This window comes from Aythya ferina, assembly GCF_964211825.1.
Source record: "Aythya ferina genome assembly, chromosome: 5".
Lineage (NCBI taxonomy): Eukaryota > Metazoa > Chordata > Aves > Anseriformes > Anatidae > Aythya > Aythya ferina.
In genome coordinates this window covers 33329150-33349816 of record NC_140301.1, presented here as the reverse complement: position 1 = coordinate 33349816, position 20667 = coordinate 33329150, and the positions used below count along the sequence as shown (strand labels likewise).

The 20667-nt window shown below is 49.8% G+C and overlaps 1 protein-coding gene across 7 annotated transcripts in view; it reads left to right on the top strand.

Moving 5' to 3' along the window:
• The first annotated feature begins 7418 nt into the window (after positions 1–7418).
• The window catches only part of PHF21A (PHD finger protein 21A), a 132549-nt gene continuing 119300 nt past the window's right edge, over positions 7419–20667 (top strand). Inside the window, exon 1 of one of the 7 annotated variants that reach the window (XM_084520817.1) lies at positions 7419–7899. The gene's annotated coding sequence lies outside the window, so the exon portion shown is untranslated. Of the gene's footprint in view, positions 7900–8415; positions 8555–20667 lie in introns of those variants that run through there. The other 6 variants (XM_084520811.1, XM_084520819.1, XM_084520815.1 and 3 more) reach the window with 6 other exon arrangements.

Sequence of the window (20667 nt, the reverse complement as noted above, 5' to 3'; positions counted from 1 at the left end):
TTAATGTTTCCAGGAGGCTCACGGATAATTTCAGTACTGACACTGAGGTGAAGAGGAACTTTGTGGTGTTTTGAAGCTATCAGAGACTTTCGTTCTTATTCACTTTGGTGAGTCCAAGTCCACCGTGAGAGCAACTAACCAAATTATGTCACGTTTCCACTTGATTGCCTACCAGAATCTGGAGAGAAACAGGCTTCTCATGCTGTCCCCTCCTAGTGGGAGAAAAATTTGTTTACATTTACATGTACTATTCATATAGGGGTGCTATGCCAATGAGATCTGTGAATGTATTGACATTATCTAACTGTCTATCGGCTGCGAAGCATACTGTTGGTGTATCTTACTGTTATTAATCAGTTTTGAAGGCAAAGGATGCACAAACAGGCTTAATTGCTGAATTTCTCAAGTGATATATTTTGCAACTTGCCTATCACTCAAACAACAGAAGACTTGAGTGAAAGACATCAGAATCAATTATAAATAAATAATCTCTGTAGACCTCTTTCTACATGGAGCACTGCATTCACCTCCGGGACGCCCAGCACAAGAAGGACATGGAAGTGTTAGAACGAGTCCAGAGGAGGGCTGTGAAGATAATCAAGGGGCAGGAGCACCTCTTTTGTGAAGACAGGCTGAGGGAGTTGGGGTTGTTCAGCCTGGAGAAGAGAAGGCTCCAGGCAGACCTTACAACGGCCTTCCAAGGCCTAAAGAGGGCCTACAGGAAAGCTGGGGAGGGATTGTTTTTGACAGGGAGTATGGTGATAGGATAAGGGGTAATGGCTTTAAACTGAAACAGGGTAGGTTTAGATGAGATATTTGGAAGAAATTCTTCTCTCAAAGGGTGGTGAGGCACTGGCACAGGCTGCCCAGGGAAGCTGTGGGAGCCCCATCCCTGGAGGTGTTCAAGGCCAGGCTGGATGGGGCTTTGGGCAACCTGGTCTGGGTGAGGGTGTCCCTGCCCATGGCAGCGGGTTGGAGCTGGGTGATCTTTAAAGTCCCTTCCAATCCAAGCCATTCTCTAATTCTATGACTCTAACATATTATACCATAGCTCTAATGTAAGCAATAAGTAAGTAAAAAAGGTACTGTGTCACAGGTGCACTCCATATAAATGCGGTTATTGACTCTGTTTGACTTTCCCTCTGCCCTTTCCCACTCGGTTCAGCACGCAGCCACCCTCAGCTCTTGATGTTCTGAGAGAGCAGCCAGGAGCCAAAGCAGAAGCCCAGCAACAACTGCACCTGGGAAGGAAGCGCGGGGAGCCCTGGCAGGGCAGCAGAGCTTCCCACCGCCCACACTGCTTCAGCATCGGTCTCCCCAGGGGTATCAGCACCCACGGCGCACTTAATCCCAGGTAATCTGGTGTTGACTAACACTGTTTATTGTTAGGCCATGAGAACCACTTTGAATCCCTGCACTGGCACTGACCTCTCTGTCCACCGAGTCACAGTTAACTCGCAGGCAAAGCTGTCCATGGCTCTGCTCCAGTGTTCCCCTTCCCCATCGCTCCTCTTCCTGCCCTGTCCCTGTGCCTCGGCTGGGCTCCTTGCCAGCATAACAATCAGCCAGGGCAACTTCAGGTAAATACATGGTTCCCACTGACTTAATATTCCCAAGACTTACTACTTCTGTGCTGCTAGAAACCTTTATATTCTAGATGTTACGTTGTTCTGCAAAATACAGCACTGAGATTAAGATTAAAATTAACGGTGTGAAGGTAGTGCTCAGTTGGTAGTTCCAAACTGGCAGATCAAATATACGCCTAGTTAAACACTAAAAGGAAAGAGAATTGCTTTTTAGGTGTTCCATACCCTCAAAACCCAGGGTCTTTAAAATCTAGTGATAGGTAAGGATTTAGGGGCCAAAGTTATGCAAAGCTTTCTGAAAACAACAATCAGTATTTTCATTTGGATAACTTCATCCTGAAATGATCGTCATCACCTGGTTTTCCCAGTGCATCTTGGTTCCCCTCCTGCCCTGCCCACAGTGACCTGCTAAATTGTATATTCCTGCGTCACACCTCTCCTGCTAGGTGCCAAAATAATCATTTACACTTAAAAGCACTAAAAAGATACATACAACATCCTGCCTACAGGTTGCACTGTTTATAGGAACGGACATTTCTCTATGGATGCTCTTTGCCATGATTCTTGATTTCTGTGCATATGGGAGGTCTCCCAGTTGTGATGCCTATGTGCCTGCGTTAAAACCTGGTGTTTGACATCATCATCTATGGTTTGTGCCCTTGGTTTATCACTCCGGGTGGACTTCCATTCACTTATAATGCTAGCGACACACAGAAACACTCGGTTACAAAGGTTGTCATTTCCTTTCAGTGGGTCCCTGAAAACTTACTTGATGGTTTCATTTCCATACCCAGTTTTCTGAATCTACTGAATTTTCTCCTCTCTGAGCTCCTTGGAAATAAAAGCGACAGATTTCTGCTGAAGGTATCTGGAAATGTGCACTTTGATGGAGGCTGGATGTGGTAGCAGCCCAACCACTAGTGGTCCAACAAACTCCAGCTGAAAAATTTAGCAGGGTGACCAATATTACAAGAAATCAGCCTGAATTAGGGGACGTTATGCTGCTTAACAAAAAGGGCGATGAGTCAAAAAGAGCTTCTTTTACCTGATAATGGAGCTGCAATTGCTCCTGGAATAGTTCACACTGCTGGCTGAAAAATGAGCGAGTGCTCCCTGGACCGCTCACGTCTTGGCATGCAGCTCCCAGCTCATTGTGATTCGGAGCAGCGTGCGGGATCTGTCAGCGTGCTTAGTCAGCCCGGCCAGCCACCTGAGAGCCATAAGAACATCCCCTTTATGGCTGCTCACATCTGCTTAAAGAGGGATGGTAAGAAAATGTAAGGAAACCCACTCCTCTTGATTGCCAGAGGCGGCATCTTCGCTCAGACCTCCCTTTGATCTGGAAGTGGCCGGAGCCACCAGGCTCTCTGAAGGCAGATGCACCTCCCGAAGCAGACAGCAATGGCTTGTGGAGGGTGAGATACACGCTGGCCTGCCCAAACTGCAGACGGGATGCAGAATTACTGGTTGAAGTGGCCAGCATTGTGCTGGAGGTCAGCTTAGATAAAAGGCAGCCAACCTTCCCGGCTTGCCAAACCAAAACCTTAACGTGACTGAAGGCCGGAGGGGTTTCGCCATGGATGAAGAGCTTCGGGAGCTGCTGGGTGATCGGGGTGGTGGTGGGTCCTCACAGGTCCCTCTGCTCCCTGCGGACAGCTTGGTGTTACGCTGCCTGTGCTGCTGAGGGGGTTTTACTACGGGAAAGGGACAGCTCAAAGGCTGAATTCCCTCTCCCAGAACACAGACCCCAGGCTATGCACTCCTACAACCACTTGTAGCCCACCACCACCACCGCCGAGCAGTGCCCCCAGCCTGAGCTGTGCCCGCAGAGCATCAGAAGATGATCAGAAGAGCCCATTTCCAGCTGCACTGCTCCCAGCTGAGACCAGCTGGCAACTGCTGAGTGAGCAGCTCCTTTCGGATGGGCCAGGGCAAGCAGGGGTCTGCTTCATCGGCTGCTGTCAGCAATCGGTCCTGGGTAGGCAATAACCCATGGCTGGAGTCGGAGGTCATTACATTCGCACTCAGGCTGATGCCCTTAATGGCAAGTCTCTGGCGTGTGTCGTGCTCTCAGGCTCTGGCCCCAACCAGCGGTCTAAGCCGTTTGCTTAATTTTCCTTATCAGCTGGAAGGGAGCTGTGCCCTGTCCTTCCCCGCCCCTGGGAAGAGGAAGGTATGTGCTTGTAGGAGCTCTTTGCTGGTGAGAGAGCCCCGTGTCCTCTGAGCACGACTGCACAGGCTGTCTCCCCTCCTGTCTGCAGCCATCTAGCATTCCCGCTAAAAGCACGGGGAAAAACAGTAGCAGGCAAGAAACTAAATCTTAGTTTATTTTTAAGGTAGTTTTGTCACTGAAAAGAGAAGAGAAAGCGCTCTACGGGTACTCAGCTCCATCAGCTGCATCTGTGACCTGCAGTTTAGGAGCTGTTGCACTTGCTGCAAGACTGCTTCCGTGTGTTAACAAATGTCTTCCCAGATTTTGTGCCAAGTACTCGCAGTAAATGTCACTGTAGGATGGGCTGGATACAAAAAAAAAAAAAAAGGCACGTTACGATATAACTTGTTATTCTGGAGAGTTATTACAAAAATTGTGAGCAACAGCTCTCCAAATGCTCCTGCATCACTACTTGACTGTGGCTCCCCCTCTGAAATTCACGCAGGCTGGGGTAGTAGCACCCATTGGGAAACAGTGCCACTGAGCAGCCGCTCGCAAATTCAGATGGAAAGCCTGCTGATTTCTGAGTTTTCCACTAGCTTTGGAAAGGCTTTGGATGTGGCTTGGCTTGGACTTGTAAGGGCTTTTAGGAAATAAACTTGGAGAAGGGGACCGGGTGAGTACCTGGGGTGATGCGACCAAGCAGAAAGTAACAGATCTGTACAAGCTGAAGGTTGAACACTGATGAACAGCAAGAATAACATGAGGCAGGGGAGTGGAAGGCAACTTTGTGGACAGACTCAGGAAGCAGACTCAGAAAGCAAAGGAGGGAATATTTTTCCTAGGCTTCTAGCAAGGCTTTCCTTTGCACTGCAAAGAAAGCGTGCTAGAAATCTGGATGAGCCAACTAACAACAACAGCCAGTTTATTCAAGCATTTAGCTCCTTATCTGATAGCACCGTTGCTTCCAATTCCGCATGTGAAACCACTTCTAGCACTACCAGAAGCTGTGTGCTACACACACACCTACGGAAGCTGACGTGGAAACACAGCCAGAAGTAGCATGAAGGCCAGGGCTGCTCCTCTTCATCCTCATGGGGCTGCACAAAGGAATGGCACACGCACGCTGCTGTTACAGATAAGGACTTCCAGCGCATCTCCGGTAATCAGAGCGTGCGGATGAAATGGCTGAGCTCAGCGTGAAACGGGCTGAGCTACTCCACCCGCCTGCGACCCAAGGATCATGGCGGGTAGCGTGCTCTGAGCAGAGCCAGGGTGGCACGATCCCGATCACAGTCTGAATTCTAAGACAAACTATGTAAAATTTCTTTGTACATCTGCAATAACAGCTAATGATTATTTTTTCTTTGAACTTTGTCCAAAGTTCATCTCTAAAACAAACTTTAGTCAAACTGCACGTATTGACTCCGCAACAGAATAAACACGCCAGATCTATAATAACGCTTAATCGCTAGCTCTAACTTCTTTTAACTTGCTCCTTAATCAGAAAGATAAAAAAAAACAGCGAAATAAACGGGTTTCGCTCAGTGTTTATTTTCATGGTGCCTCTGCTAAGAGCTCTGAAGGACAAAAGCAGCTCCAGCGCGGTTGCTTTCCGAGCACGCTGACTCTCCTGCTCGCCCAGCGCTTCAAACCCTTGCTGGAGGAAAAACCAAAGGGTCACAACGCTGAGCTTGAGCTGCTGGCTGTAAGCGCTGGCATGGGGGAAGAGCCTGAGGACCCAGGCTGGCACTTTTGGGGTGTGTGTGGGGTTAAAAATGGGCTGCAGCAGCAGGAGCAGAGCAGTAAGGGGGGGCTGGACGCCCCCAACCCCAGCAGAGGTCTCACCTGAGCCATCGGCCCTACCTGAGATATTTGGTGGCTGTAGAAATAAAGCAGACGGAGAGTATAAAGAGCAAATTTGCTTTTATTAAAAAATATGTAACAGCTTCATGATACGAATCACAGCACTTTTGGTCACAACTGGACGCGTTACCAGAAGTCCTGCAGCGGCTCGTAGATTTTCCAGCAGTGCCCGGCACGTGACGTTACCTGCTAACCCGTGAATTGTGCAAGAGTCGGTAACTCTTTAATGAAGGCTCTGTAATTTTCTGAGTGTTTATTTTTATTTTATTTTATTTTTTAAAGTGCTGCCCCAGCCCTGCTTTTGAGAGACATATGTGGCTTGTGGAAAAAAATAAAAATAAAGGCACGGGGAGAGGTTGCCCCCAACGCAAAGGCAAGCAACGCGAGGTTAAAAAAATAAAGAGAGGCATTTTTGGCTGACTCTGCTTGCTTTGTACCTTTTCGGTTCCGTGCCTTTAAGGCTTGTCTTCAGGCTCCTATCTCCAAACCCACAGGCTGCGAACTTAATTAATAATAAAAATAAATAAATAAATAAACCCAAGTTTCTCCCACAATTGCGCGAGCCCGGGCGCTGCAGCTTGAAGCCGGGCACCCGGCGCCGCGAAGTTGACAGGCAAAACGCCCCCCCCAGCACTCGGCAGCCGGCTGGAGCGTGTGTGTGTGTGGGGGGGGCAGCCAATTAGCTGTAATTAACTAACGAGGGGCCGCAGAGCGCGGTCCCCTCACGGCAGCAGGACGGGGCTCGCCCCCCCCCCCCTCCCCTCAGCGCTCCCCTCAGGCGGCCGCGCGCGCGCCGCGCTCCCCCTCAGCGGCGCAGCCGCGGGAATAAAGCGGAGCGAGACCGTTAAAAAGAGGCCAAAAAACACCGAAAATACCTCAAAACTCGCTGCCGCGCGGCACCCAAACCCGCCTTTCCCCCCCCCCCACAACCCCTTCTCCTCCAGCCCAGAACATGGCAGCCCCGGCGGGGCCCCGCGCCGTGCCCGCGCGCGGAGGGGACGAGGAGCTGCGCGCTCCCGCGGCTCGTTCCCCCCCCCGCCCCCCCCCCGTCCATCCCTCGCCTCAGCAGCAGCTTCCTGCGCGCGCCCCCCCCGCCCGCCGGCCCTGTTGCATCAACTTCCTGTGCGGAGCCCCTCGCGGCGGGGCCCCGCGCGCGCCACCGGGGCGCGGGAGCGCGCACCCGCGCCGGCCGGGCCCCGGCTCTGTGTGTGTGTGTGTGTGTGTGTGTGTGTGTGAGGGGGGGGGAGGGGACGTGGTGTGTGTAAAAAAAAAAAATAATAAATAAATAAATAAATAATTTAATTAAAAAAGGGGGTGCTGGTTGCCCCCCCCCGCCTTCACGAGGGGTCCCCCGGAGGCGGCGGCGATGGCGGCGCGGTGCGGGTCCCGCCGCCCGGCCCCGGCAGAGTTTGGTGCCCTACTTCGGCCGACTTTAGTTTCACTCACTTCACATCCGGGCTTTTTCCCTAGGCAATGGGCGCCGCAGCACAGCCCGTTCCTTAGGCAAAGGGAAATAAATTCGCCGCACCGACGCCGTCAAGTAGTCCCCCTCAGGAGGAGCCGCCGAGCCCGCCCTCGCCGCCCCCCCCCCCCCACCGAGCCCCCATCCCCTTCACGGGGCTCTCCCCGCTGGGTGCGTGTGTGGGCGGCGAGCCGCGCACCCCCCCCCTCACCCCCTCCTCAACCTCTTTCCCCCTCATCCCCGCTCCCTCAGGGCTCCGGTGCGCGCGCCCGGCGGGGCGTCGGGAGCGCGCTCGGCGAGGCAGCGAGCGGAGCGAGGGAGGGAGAGGAGGGAGGGAGGGAGGCCGGCGGCGGCGGAGGGATCCCGCGGCGCGGTGCTGCGGCCGGGCCGGGTGAATGGGATTGAAGAAGAGTTGAAGCTTCCCGGCTTGTTTTTGTGTCACAGTTTCTCTCCTCCGGCGCCCCGCCGAGCTCCTCTGCCTCCCTCCCCGCCCAGCTGCCCCCCCCCCGGCAGGAGGAGCCCCCCGCCGAGGAGAAGGAGGAGGAGGAGGAGGAGGAGGAAGGGGGGGGAAAGGAACAGGACCCCCGAGAGCCGAGCGAAGAGGAGGAGGAGGAGGAGGAGGAGGAGGAGGAGGGAGCAGCCTACCATCTTCCACTCCCCGCTTAGCTTAAAGAAAAGTGCGAGGAGGAGAGCCAGGGGCGCCCAGCAGCGGGCAGCCCCGCCGGAGCGGCCTCGCCAGCACCCCCCTATGAAGAAGAGCTCTGCCCCCACACAGGGAGGTCCTGCCCGGGGGACCCCGGCCGGCCCGCAGCAGCACCGCCGCCGCCAGCAGGGTGTAGTATCCCGCCTTCCTCCTCCTCATCCTCCTCTTCCTCATCCCCTTGCCTCCCCCTTCCTCTCCACCCCCCCGACCCCCGCCGCCACTCTCCGGCCAACTTGGCGCTGAGGAGCACCAACTTCGCCTCAGCCCCTCCCCGGGGGCTGAAGGGGGGGGGGGTGTCCTGTGGGTGTCCCCTCTCTGTGTGTGTTTGTGTCCCCCCCCCCCCCCCTTCCTCCTCCTCCTCCTCCTCCTCCTCCTTCCCCCCCTTCTCTTCCCTCTTCCCCTTCCCCCGGCGGGCGCCGGCAGAAGTTTGGGAGCGGGCGAGGATTGAGGAGGAGGAGGAGGAGGAGGGTGACACTTGGGGTGAAAGGAGGAGGTGACACATTGGGGTTGGGGGGAGGAGCAGGGGAAGGAGATGACACATTGCACCGGGGAGGGAGGGAGGGGAGAGGGAGGGAGGGAGGGAGGGGGAGAGGGAGGGGTGGGGGAGGGAGGGAGGCAGGCAGCCTGGTCCCCTCCCCTCCGGGGTTCGCCGGGATGATGATTTCCAGGCCCTTTTTCTCTCGGCCGGGTCCTTCGCCGTGATGCTGTCGGGGAAGTTTTATGATGGGCTCGGAAATGATGCCGCTCTCGGTGATTGATAATTCGTAGTAAAGCCGCTGCCGCAGGTTTTCTTGTTCTTTTTTTTTTTTTTTTTTTTTTTTTCTCTTCTCTTCCTCCCTTCCTCCTCCTTCCTTTCATTCGTCTTTGTGGCCCGAGTAGCGCCGGGAAAATTCCGTTTCTTCTGCAACTTGTTATTGGCAAGTCTCTCCTGCCCCCCTCGCCCTGGGGCTGCCCTTCCTGCACAGGTACAAAGCTCAGTGCAAGGACGCCTCTGGGATTTCACACTTCTGCTCTGGCACGGCCGCTGCTGGGATTACAGATGTCGACTTTTTTTTATATATATTTTTATTTTTTATTTTTATTTTTTTTTCCCTCCCTCCTGCGTTTGCGTCTGTGTAGGTGGAGCGGGGCTGTATGTGGGACTCTGCCATTTGGTACAGTCCTCTTGTGCATGCTCCTTTCTTCACTTGCCTTTCCGTGGTGGTGTTTTCCTTCTTTTTGTGTGTGTGTGTGCGTCTTGTTGTTGTTATTTTTCCTTCTTTCCCTTCATTATTCCCGAGCTTCCTTGTCGGTCGAGCTTTTTTCCCCAACCGCATCTGCAGTTCGGTGGGTGCCGGGGTAGGATTGTGCACCTGGGCTTTTAGGTGGATTTGCGTTGGGCGAATGCGTGGAGCTCCTCATTCAACTTCTTCTCAAGTGTCAGAAAATGAGGCTGCGAGCAGATGTGTTTCAATATGGAGAGACTTCCAAGTTCCTAATTCTTGGGGGTGGAGGAAAGAGTGCCATTGGAGAGTGGCTTTTGTTTTCGATTGGTGAACAAATGTCATCACATCTCGGTCACGTGCTGTAATATTCTTTGTTCAGCTATCAAAGTATGATATCTGCTACACCTGTTCCCACTTTTTAATTGTGAGTAACGGTGATTGCCCGCGAGCCCTGGCATTGCGGATAGGAGCGCTTCCTCTCCTTTCTCCCCCTCCCACCCTCTGGATGTTTGTTTGGGCCCAAGCGCTGAGCTTGACAATGAACTTTTGTTCGCTGGGGAGGCTGCGTGTGGAAGGATCCCACCGGGGGTAATAACGCGCGTGGCACGAGGAAGGCGAGTGCTGCGGCGTGCCGTGGGGCCGAGCCTGGGAGGTCCAGGTAGGGGCATGCACCCAGCTCGCGAGGAGCCAGCTTCTCTGGGCTCCTGAAGTTTCCTTAACTAGACCTGCTGGTGCTCCTCGGCATCAGAAGGTGCACCCAAACACAGGAACGTAGCTTCTTTTCCTCTGAGCTGTAGATTCTCGGATATCATAAATGAAAAGGGCTTGGGCTGTCTGTTTACTTTTTTTTTTTTTTTTTTTTTTTTCCCTCACTGTGCTTGCTTGTAACAATGAAGACACCTGAGTAGTTTCAGTTTTGTCATTCAGTTTCCTCTGGCTTTCCCTTGCTTGCCCGGAGCTAGCTGGTGAAGCTGGGTATGCTACAGAGCAGGGAGATGTTTAACTTTGATGAAGAGAGCCTTATTCTCAGGCTTAATCTGTGAGGGAAATAGCATGCTTTGCAAAGCCTTGCAGAAATAGTAAGTCTAAAATTCATGACTTCTCCACATGTAAACATGTAATGCTCAAACTTTCACGTTAAGCTTGTTAATGGCTGCGTGTGATATAACTTTATAGTTTGTATCTAAATACTGACACTAAATTACCAGTGAGAGCAGGATGCTAAAAGGAAGAAACAAGCGAAAAATATGCGCCAGCACCCATACTAGTTGGAGGGGTTAACCACCGGACTTCAGCAAACAGATCCACAGGATTTGGGAATTTTATTTGTACCCGGGCATGTTTCACGGCAGCTGAATGAAGCTGGGATTATTATTATTATTTTTTTTAAATAAGGAATTCTGTTGCTTAGTAAGTGAACCTTTAAATCTGTATCAGAGAAAAAAAATAGCTGGTGCTTCTGCGTGGTTTTTAAACCTTCCAGCCTTACTGTGGCAGAGAAATCAGATTATCGTCTGGTAGTTATTATCATCCAGAAGTTTGCACTGATACAGGGGGAGCATTAAGCAACCTCTCTGCCCATTGATTCCGTGTCGCGTAGTGGCACGTATAGAATAGCGCTTCAAGGTCTTACGAGGCCAGTTGTGCACCCGAAGGTAGGTGCTGGCTCACCGGGGACTCGCCGGCCGTCACCTGCGCCGGGACCCAGGCGGCGAGAGGCTTGGCACAGAGCCTGCCGTGGGTCGCAGTGGTTTCCAGTTAACTCACCCGGCTGCTGTGGTGCGTAACTCAGGCCGTCGCGTTAGGGGATACGTTGTCATTATATTACTACTATTCGCGTTAAGATTTCTATCTGAAAGCTTTTCGTCTTTGCTCTTTTCATGTGTCCTGAACTGGAGTTGCTGTGAGCTGGGAGAAGGCATTTGGTGGTGGTGGCGGCGGTGGGGCTTGCTGTTCTTCCTCTAGGGAATTAACACAGGAAACTCCCCTTTCAAGAACTTAGAGAAAAAGTAGGAAACTGAATTTTCGGTAGTTCAGAGAAAAATACTTTTGTGTTTTGTGGCTGGGCAGTAAGATCGCTCCCTTCAGTTTAGGTTTTGTAAAGATTTCTTTACCCTAGGCCGTTCATCTTCAGCTGTGTTTCAGGTGTTGGTCCTAAATAGTTCTTGCTTCAGCTTTACTTCTGTTTCAAGAGATGAGGTTTTGTGTGTGTGTGTCTGTTAAACTTCACCGGGGAAATTCTAATTTAGAAAAATGCTTGGATGAGATCTGTACAACTGAGAACATTTTTAGGCGTCTTTTTTTTTTTTTTCTTCTAGAAAAATAAAATGTGTTGTAGTGGCTCCTTAGGAAGCTGTGAAATTCCGAGTGCCGTTGGAAAGCTGTCATAGCCAGCCCGGCTATCCCTTAGGTTGCTCGTGCAGCGTGTTTATAATGGTCATAATAATCGCGTATGAACGTGCTGTAGCTTTCCAGTTCCTTGATATTTATTCGTAGGGCCATGGAGGAGCTTATTCAGCGAGGTGGATTGATGCTGTTGGAGCTTGTTTAGGAGGGAGGTTTCTCTTTCCTCTCAACACCCGCCTGTGAGAACCTTGAAGGGCCGTCCTGTTCCGTGCGGGATGGGCATCTCGTGCACCACCAGAAACTCAAGGCAGGTGTCACGTGAGAAACACATGTTGGTGACTTAGCCTTTTCGCTCATGTTTTGGTTTTCTTGCTTCTTGGCTTTGTTTGTTTCAAATCTCCCAGAAAGGCCTTCGCAGAGCGACGGGGCTTGGGTTTTTGGAGGGGCGTTGCGTGGCGATGCGAGCCGCTAGGCAGCCTGCCCTTTAGGAGAGGCTCCTTGTGCGGAAGGGGCAGCGCTGAAAACCTATTATTAAGCTTCTAATAGCATTTCTGCACTGTCCCCTTCACCCTTTATGCTCACAACTGTGCAGTCGCATGCGTGGCTGTATGCTAGAAGTGTGAGGCTCCACAAAGGCCTGGCTCCTGCATGTTCGTGAATTGCCCTTGTTCAATTACTCTGTGCCAGAAAGCAGCTCACATCCTGTTTCTGATGTATTTTAACTGCACAAAGGTTATTTAGGAACGAGCCGCGTGCTGGAAAGGTAGGGCAGCGCGCAGAAGGGGCTTGAGGTGTCCGCTGAGCGCGAGGGGTAGGATATTTGCTACCGTACCCTGTAAATAGAGGGTGAACTGAAGGATAGTTTTTATAGGTATCCAGCATTAATATTTCATGTTCAGTACAGCACAAAGCCGGTATCTGGCTTGTGCTGATGGTGGAGATATGCATTATGCAGGCAAAAAAGAAGTTTATTTACAGTTGGGGGGGAAACTTTGTGTTTTTGTTTTTTTATTACAGATATAGTCTCATTTCAAAAGAGGAAAAAAAAATACACAAACCCCGTGTGTTTCTGAGGTCTAAATAATTTATGGCTCCCGCACCTTACCAACTTCCTTACTATTAACATTGGCAAAGTATGATTTTAAGTTGTTTGACTCTGCTTTTGTGAGGTTTTGACGTAACAGAGGCAAAGTGGCGGCTGTAGCTATAGGATGGCTATAAAAAGTACAAAAATCAAGGGCTTTTAAAAATGTATTTAGTGCCGAGGAAAGGTGCGCTCGCGTAACAATCAGACTTTACAATTAGGATCACCTGTCTTTAAAGTAATCTTTAAATCTGTAGGAAGTTCAGAAAGATCCCTTCCTTTGGGCCGAAATGAGCGCTATGGCTGCTCCCCTAACAAAGCCTCAACTTTGCCACGGAGCCTTTTGTTTTAATACTTTGATCATCCCAGGCTTTTGAGGAAAGAACGTGCTACCCGCTATAGGTTTCTCTGCAGCATTTCTTTTATACTTTGCTGTTTATGTCTTTAATGTCTCCATAGGAATTACCGAGTACCCCGTGCCTTAAAAGCTCTGCGTGCCGAGGTGGTTTGACCTATCGCACGTTCCTTCTTACCCGAGGTGTCTCGTTCGTTGTCGCTGCATGCGCTCGCTCTCTGACTAGAGATTTTTATGCTCGAAATCCGCTGCAGGAAAAGCCCAGGCCCCCAGCAGAAGGCGAGCAGCCCCCCAGCCTGCTGCTTGTTGTTACCAGCAGGGATGCGTTTACGCACGGTACGTAAGGAGCGAGGCTCTGCTTAATGCGAGCTGTCGCGCGGGCCGTGGTCGCGCTGCTTCCACGCTATTTTAATGTCTGCTTGCTTAAAAGGTGTCCTTTCCAGAGCCTGCCCCTCCACCTGGCGGTACCGTGCTCCCGAGGACAAAAGGGAGCGTTACCAAGTTGGCTTGCTGCAGGAATCGTGTTGTTTACCTCAGAAAATGAGGGGCTCTGCCGTTGCATGTCTAATTAGAGCGATGTTTGGGAAGCGTGGCCGGTGCGTTTTGTTGCACGGGAGCACAGACACGCGAGCGGGTGAAGCAAACGAGGGGGGATCTGAGCCTGTCTCTCTAAGATGGCCTGCGCTCAGACTCTGTCCTCGGGCCCGCGAAAGGAGGACTCGTGCATAGCAGGAGGGCTCCGGGTCGGTTCGGTTTCCGTGCTGCTGCCTGCGAAATGCAAGCTGCCCGTACTTGAAAGGGAGAGGGGACATCGATTCCTTCCCCTCCAGCCCTGCCGAGCCAGGCGGCGTTAACCGTGCGGATCCCGAAGGCGGCGTGGTCGCAAACGGTTAATTGGGGAGATCGAGTGCCATCCTATTGAAGCTTCAAATTGTTTTAACAAAACTTCTGAGTAATTGCAATAATTATTTTCTGATAAGCTGGCTGATAGTAACTATGGCAACAGCTGTCTTTGGCCTATGGACAGTATTGCTGTATTGACAAAACCTTTCGATGCTTCCCAGGCCTTTTGCCTGCGCAGGGAAACGCGCGAGGACGTCTTTGAGGTGGCCGGGGCGTCCCTGCTCGTCCTCCCGCTGCGACGGGACGCCGCCGGTCCCCGGGTTCGCAGCCTCCGTCCTCTTTCCTCCGCGGGTGTTTGCGGGAGCTGCGTTCCTGCTTGCTAGCTGGAAAACGCTGCCAGGGCTGTGCTTTGCTACAAAGCCTACTGAAACGTGCGAGGGGCCGGATGGAATTATCCGTGCATATCATCGGTTTTTAGCGATAATAAAAAAATCCAGGGCTCGGGAGGAGAAGGAGGAAAACAACAACAAGGAAGACTTGTTCGTTTTGATCACTGGTTGTTTCCTTCCTCGATTAAAACCTTCTTAGAACAGACTGGTAGGGGGAGCTGCCCTTCCCTTTGCTGAAGTACAGCGTATTCTTCTCTGAGGCCTACGCTGAGATACAGCTATTTAATTTTCAGCTAAGCTCTGCTTCTTTTTGGAAGAGAGGCAAGCTTGTGCTTCGGTATGTTGTGCAAATGGAGGAAGGGAGCAATGGCTTTCCAGCTGACTAAATTCTGGGCAGGGACAACGTGCCCCTCACCAAACATACTTTTCCTATTGATATTCTGGAGAGCACCCTCTGAAAACAGGCATTAATGTTAATAAACCTAGCGGTCCTGGGGAAAAAAAAAAAATAATCCGGCCGTGCTTAGAGCTGTTCCAAGCCGCTGTCTGTTCCTCGTGCTCGAAAGTAGCTAAACCGCCGGCGGTTTTTGGGGAGGTGCTGCTTAGCTGATGCGTGTTTGTACTGGAGCGGTTGTCGCCTTCATCCCTTGGGGCTGTGGGAAGCAGCTCTCGACCCGCTTACCTGGCAGCAGCCCCCGCGGGGGCGCGCGGTGTGGCCTACATCGGGGCTCATCCTTCGGCCCGAGTGGGGCCGGGGGGAACTACGGCCCCCAGCGTGCAGTGCTCTGTTGCTGTCGGAGCTGCTCGCCGAGCTAATGCATCCTGGGACCTGTAGTTTCCGCAGGCAGAAGTTTGAGGCTGGAGGTGAGGGGCGAAGGGTGCCGTGGTGCTCTGCAAACCGCGCTGTCAGCACCGCCTGCGGGTCCCAGCGGGCAGCCGGCCGCCGCCGCTGTGCAGCGGCGCGCACGTGGGTTTATGAGTCAAAGTCAGCCTCCAGCCGAGCGTCTTGAGGGAAAAGCAGTTGATGAAGTAAGTCCTCTGGCTGCACGTGTGCTTTTATACAGAGAGTACGTAAGTAATTGCACTAATCCCTCGGACTGCAAGTGTCCTGCGATGTCTTTGGGAGATTTTGCCTCTTTCAAGGTAATGGAAACGCGTGGCAGGAGGCGGCTTCCCTTGCTGGAGCTGCTGGTGCCCCGTTCTCCTTGTGAAGTGCTGCTGCCCTGGACTTGTGCCACGGGGACAGGGGCTTTGAACATCTCTCTGCCTGCTGAGGGTGCCTCGGCCGTGCCGGTGCTGCGGCTGAAGCGGTGCCGGGGGCGTGGGGGCAGGCTTGGTGACACCGTGCGGTCACCGTGGAGGCACGGAATCCACGCAGGTGGCGGCCGGTGGGACAAGGAGCACCTCGTGGTTCCTCATGGTACCTCAGCCCTTGCCTTTACACTGGAACTCACCTGGAGCTCACGTCGAGGAAAGTGAAGTGTTTCTGTATCAGCGACAGAGGAACAGGAACTTCCCAGAAGTTTTCCTTTTCTTTGCCGGTGTGTACCTGTAAGAATTACTTAGTTTCACACAGGTCATCAGCTTATGGTCAGTGGGTTTAGCTCAAGTTAAACCGCACATCAGTATGATTGCAGTTGTCAGGCCGGTAGCGAGTTTAATATTTGCCGTAGTCTCGTGTGCCAAGGCTTGGATACTGCAGTTGTCTTAATTTTTAAGTAAGCAAACATTTAACTTGAACTCTTGATCCCCGTCGATTTATTTGTGCTTGAGTTTGTGTGAAATAATAATAATAATAAAAAAGGCTTAGAGTTAAGTGCCAAGTAATATGAAGTGAACGTCTTTGGTGTTTTTGAAGAGATTAATCAGAGCTCCAGTCTTGCAAAAACTTGCGTTTTACTTTCAGCCTTGCAGAAGTCGGAGGGAGTATCCGAATGCCTAAAACCAGCATGCGTATTAACAACAGTAAGATCAGGACCTCCAGACTTCTAATATTGGAACGTAGCTTCTGTGTAGTCACCATAATTAGCTTATATCTAGGTCTGTGTGACAAAATCCTTCTTTTAGAAACTGTCACAGAGTTCTCCTCGATATAAATTTAGGGTGGATATTTACTTCATAGTTGTGTTTTGTGTTTTTTTTTTTTTTTTTTTAAAGGAAAAACATTGACAAAAAGTTGCTCTTGCCTTCACCTGTGTACAGATCACACATACAACAGATATTTAGGTGGTAATAGCTTTTTTTGAGGCAGGGAATGTATTTTGTCAGCACCGATGCCTCGTACACCCTGTACATTGCTGACGCTTCTGTTCAAAACAGATACAAAAAAGTAAATCTGCTCAGAGCCTCATCGAAACCTTGCGTGTGCTGTAACTGTTAACAGTGCTTGTTAATAGTCGCGTGGTTTTCTTTAAGGGTTCCCAGCCCCTACGCAGCCCGTGGGGAGCGAACTGCTGGCGGTACACATGGTTAGCTAAATAGTTACTCTTGGTATATTGACGTGATGAGAAGAATTGTCATTGTTTCGGCGCCAGGGTGAAATTCCCTTTCGTTGACCAACTGGGCCCACACCAGCGGCAGGAGAAGGAACGGAGATAAATCCATGCAGAGCGGAACAACGATGTATCTTGTCCTTCAAGGACGTTTTACCCTCCGTAGAGAGCCTGTGACGGTGCCCCTTGTAACACTGCTGTAGCAGGGTATTGGAGATAAGGAATGTGGGTAATAGGGATGTACAAAAGGATTCGATGCATGGCTGTAAAGAAAAAGCTCTTCTAAAAGTATCTCTTATCTCCTAAGAGCAAACGTGTCCTGATCTGGGAGGAAATCCTGACCCTGCTGAAGCTGATGGGAAGGCTGCTGTTGAATCAGGAGTACCGTGACTTCATTCTTTTCCCCAAAAAAAGGTAGTTTTAAAGGGCTGAAGCACTTGACAAGGCTTGAAGAATCTGGATTCTGTTTCTGACATTGTTGCTGCCCCTTGGATCTCATACCAGTTATTTTGCCTCCCGGGGTCTTTGCTGTTCCTTTAAAACTCAGGTAATATCGCGCTCCTGTAAAGCTTTGTAAGAACATGGAATATATTTATTCAGGGCTTTTATTTAATTTGCTAACACAACAGAATTTTACATGAAAGCCAGAAATGAGTCCTTGAAGTGTCCGAGGGATTGTCTTCTCTTCTTTCTTGCCAGTAGGACAAAACTGCTTGGAATGAGATGTTCAGCCTGAAATTTGCATAACCTGATGTGTGATGGATTTAAAAATAATAATAACAAAACTAACAAAGTGTTTTCATAACTTTGTAAAAGGGCTACAATCACCTGTCCTTATAACAAAGCTTTTTGTTGGTTCAGACCTGACTGGAGCCTCAGATATCTTACTTTTTTGCTGCTGCTTAGCTTGCAGAAACTGTCTATCTGATAAACGTCTTTATCACGTAAATCTCTGGTTGTGTGTAGTATGAACTTGCCTTGTTAGGTGTACTTTTGTCAGTGACCCAGGGAGGATGTGGCTACCTGCGCTTCCCTTGCTTTCTTTTCAGAGTGTGTTCTGGCCAGGAATAACTTGTGAAGGACTGGGATGGCTTGCACTGTTTCTGAACACCAGGTACCTGTCCCCGAGCCACCTGCAATTCTCTCTTTCCCAAAGATGAATCCCACCATACCTCTTTTTCTGCGTTCTCAGAAAATCCTGCTGAAATCAGTGGATTTGTCACCCTGAGACTTGTTTCAGAATCGGTTTGTTTCCATTGCCTGCCTGCTTTTTGGTATATTTCACCAGCTCTATTTCCCTGTGAATTTCATGCTCTTACCTAAAGAAGGAAATCTCCCTTCAGGTAACTCTTGTCAACTCCCATCCCTGTATGGCAATTTTTTCTGGGCTTAAAGCTCACAGTGCCTTCTCCTACCTGACTTCTTGTGAGAATGATGCTTGGGTGCCTGGCTGTTGATGCAGAACTCTAATAGATCGTGCAGTGTTTAATTTAATCAAACGTCTTTTCCTGTGATGATGAGCTGCAGCTTTTGCAGCCAGTCAAAATGGGATGTCGTTGGCCTGTTGCTCTTAAATGCGTGCTCTGGGTTGTTCCTGACTGGAGTAACAGTATGTCCTCAGTTGATGAGTGCAGTGTAGGTCTGTGACGGTGTTAATACAAGTACCTGGCTTGTTTTGTGCTGCCATTGCCACAAAATCACATGACTGAGAAGATTGATCTCAGATTTGTGCGTCCCCAGTGTGAGACAAACAGGTACTCCTCAGAACCTGGGACCTTCTTCCTGGTTTCCCTTTTCTAACTTAATTTGTCCTCCTCTGCTTGCTGTTGTTTTTGTTCAAAACTACTCTTTTTTTTGTATGCCAGATAAAATTTTGATACAATGGATGATTGCAACAATGCTCACGTGAGCTGACTTACTCTAAAGCTGTTGAAAGATTCTAGTGAGGAAGGGAACAGGCATCTGTTCAATCGCTGCTTGGTGTGTGTGGAAAGTGTTACATATGGGGCATGTCTTTATTTTCTCTCAGGTGTATCACACTTGTGGCTTCCTCTGGAATTCTTGCATAATATGGGAAAGGTGATTAAATGCTATCCATGGAACTTTTTCTTTTTGTTTTTTGCTATTTTGCGCATGGGATATGTTTTAAGCCTTCTGCTATGAAGCCTCCCTTGTGTTATGGTTACGTTTGCTTTTCTGTGTGTTGCTTTCTGTGTTGTAATCTGTGGTAATCCAGTAGACTGTAAGGCTCACGTGGTCTTCTTGGGGTCTGAAGTTGTGTTGGAAGGGGCTTGACATCATGCAATAAACTTTCGTTGTGGTCCTCATGGCTTTTTTCCCCCCCTTCTAGTGTATAATGACAGGAGTCTGAACAGAGAGAAGCTGGAATTTTCCCCAGTGGGATTTAACAAACAGAAAGGCGTCCTTGGAACAGCAGGGAGAGGAGCGTGTAAGGACGGTGTAGTGAAAGGAGCGCATGAGAACTTCTGTGCATGTGCGGGGACAAATGCGTTTAAACACCTTTTCTAGCACAGCAATAGGACCACTGAAAATCTGAGCATTAGTTTTTACAGACCAGAATTTGTTTAAAGAGTAACTTTGCACAGAAGTGGCAGTGATGCTGGTCACAGTGGTGCTGTGATCGCAAGCACATTGCAGGTGTCAGTCTGAAAATCCTCCGAAAGTGGGGCTCTTGTCTGCATGGAAGCAGCAGGACCCAGGAGAGCAGGTGAAGGACGTGGTGATGAAAGTAGACTTCTGCTTCACGTAGCAGAAGTCTGCTTTCATGGTATGGGAGTCTTGCACTCAGCTTTTCCTCCGTTAAACACTAATTGTATACCCAGTGATTCCATGTTAGATTGGCACGGTGATTCAGGGCTATGTTGATGTGATCTAGCGTGTAAATCTTTTTTTACTTATATTGAATAATCATGGTTTTGAGAAGAAAAGAACTTCTAGTAAGTGTCTGGTTACTTGAATCCTTCCTTTCAGATTAGTGACTACCATCAGTACTCCCACACTGCGTGTGACTACCTCAGCTACAAATACCATTCTCCAGATGCTACCGTTCTCGTTTGTGTGCTTGTAAGGGGAAGAGGGGAAAAAAAAAAAGGCTTTTGAGGGGTGAAGAGGGAGAAACATAACAAAAGGGAAAGAGGAGGCAGAATTTGAGGTTGATACCTGTGCCTGTATATTTACAGGGAGCGGTGAGAGTGCCAGCTGACTGGAATGTAGGGGAAGGAAGATGAGAGCACATCAGTGTAATAATTTTGGAGTGCTTCCTGTTGATTTGTTAATACTGCATGGAATTTGGCCCAGGCAATCTGCTGTTGTGAATCAGCACAGTTTATTCACTTGAGTATAGGTGTGCCTCTTATTACTTGAGAATCTGCTTCACTTGAAAGATAACAGGTCAGTCTGGTGAGTACTGCGATTCTCGTGTCTCTGGCTAGAAACTGAGGAAGAAATACATTCCTCTGTTCTGCTCTGTAGTAAGTTTATTGGAGACTTTAACCTAGAAGAAGAGGCCTATGCTCTTGTGTTTAATCCAGTAAGCAGACTGCTTTATTCAAGTCCTGAATGTTGTTACGTTATAAACAAAAACAAGCCTAAAAACAGTTTACTGATTAAGTACGGGGGATGTACAAATAAACAGTGCTTGCCCCAAAGGCATGGAGATTCTTGTAAAAACAGGTCACACAAAATAAATAAGGTACTTTCAGTTTTGAAGTTTGGGGTCAATTCTTCTTTTAGGATGTCTTTGGTTGAAGGAAAAGTAGGCCTTCGAGTAAGGGTAGGAGACCTTTTGATGCACAGGGGAGGTGATGATTAATAGATGAGAACTTAAAATCCTGTGAAAGTGTGGAGTTACATAGGTAAGCACTGATGTACAGAAAAAGTCCGGAGTTAAGTTCTACAGAGCCTGAAAAAATATAGCAGAAAGATGGTGGTGGTGGTTGTTTCTCTCGGTTATTTTTTTTTTTTTTGTCCCTTCTGGCTCCCTTGCATCCTGGTACAATTAGCACATGAAATTGCATATTACCTTGCAAGCATGATTGTTTCCACAGATGCTGTTACATGGGTGCATATTCTTAATGCACCCAGAGGGTCAGAGCTAAGGTTAGCACTTATATTTACCAGATTGAAACATCTCTGGAATGCACGCTGCCTCTGATCAGGGGATG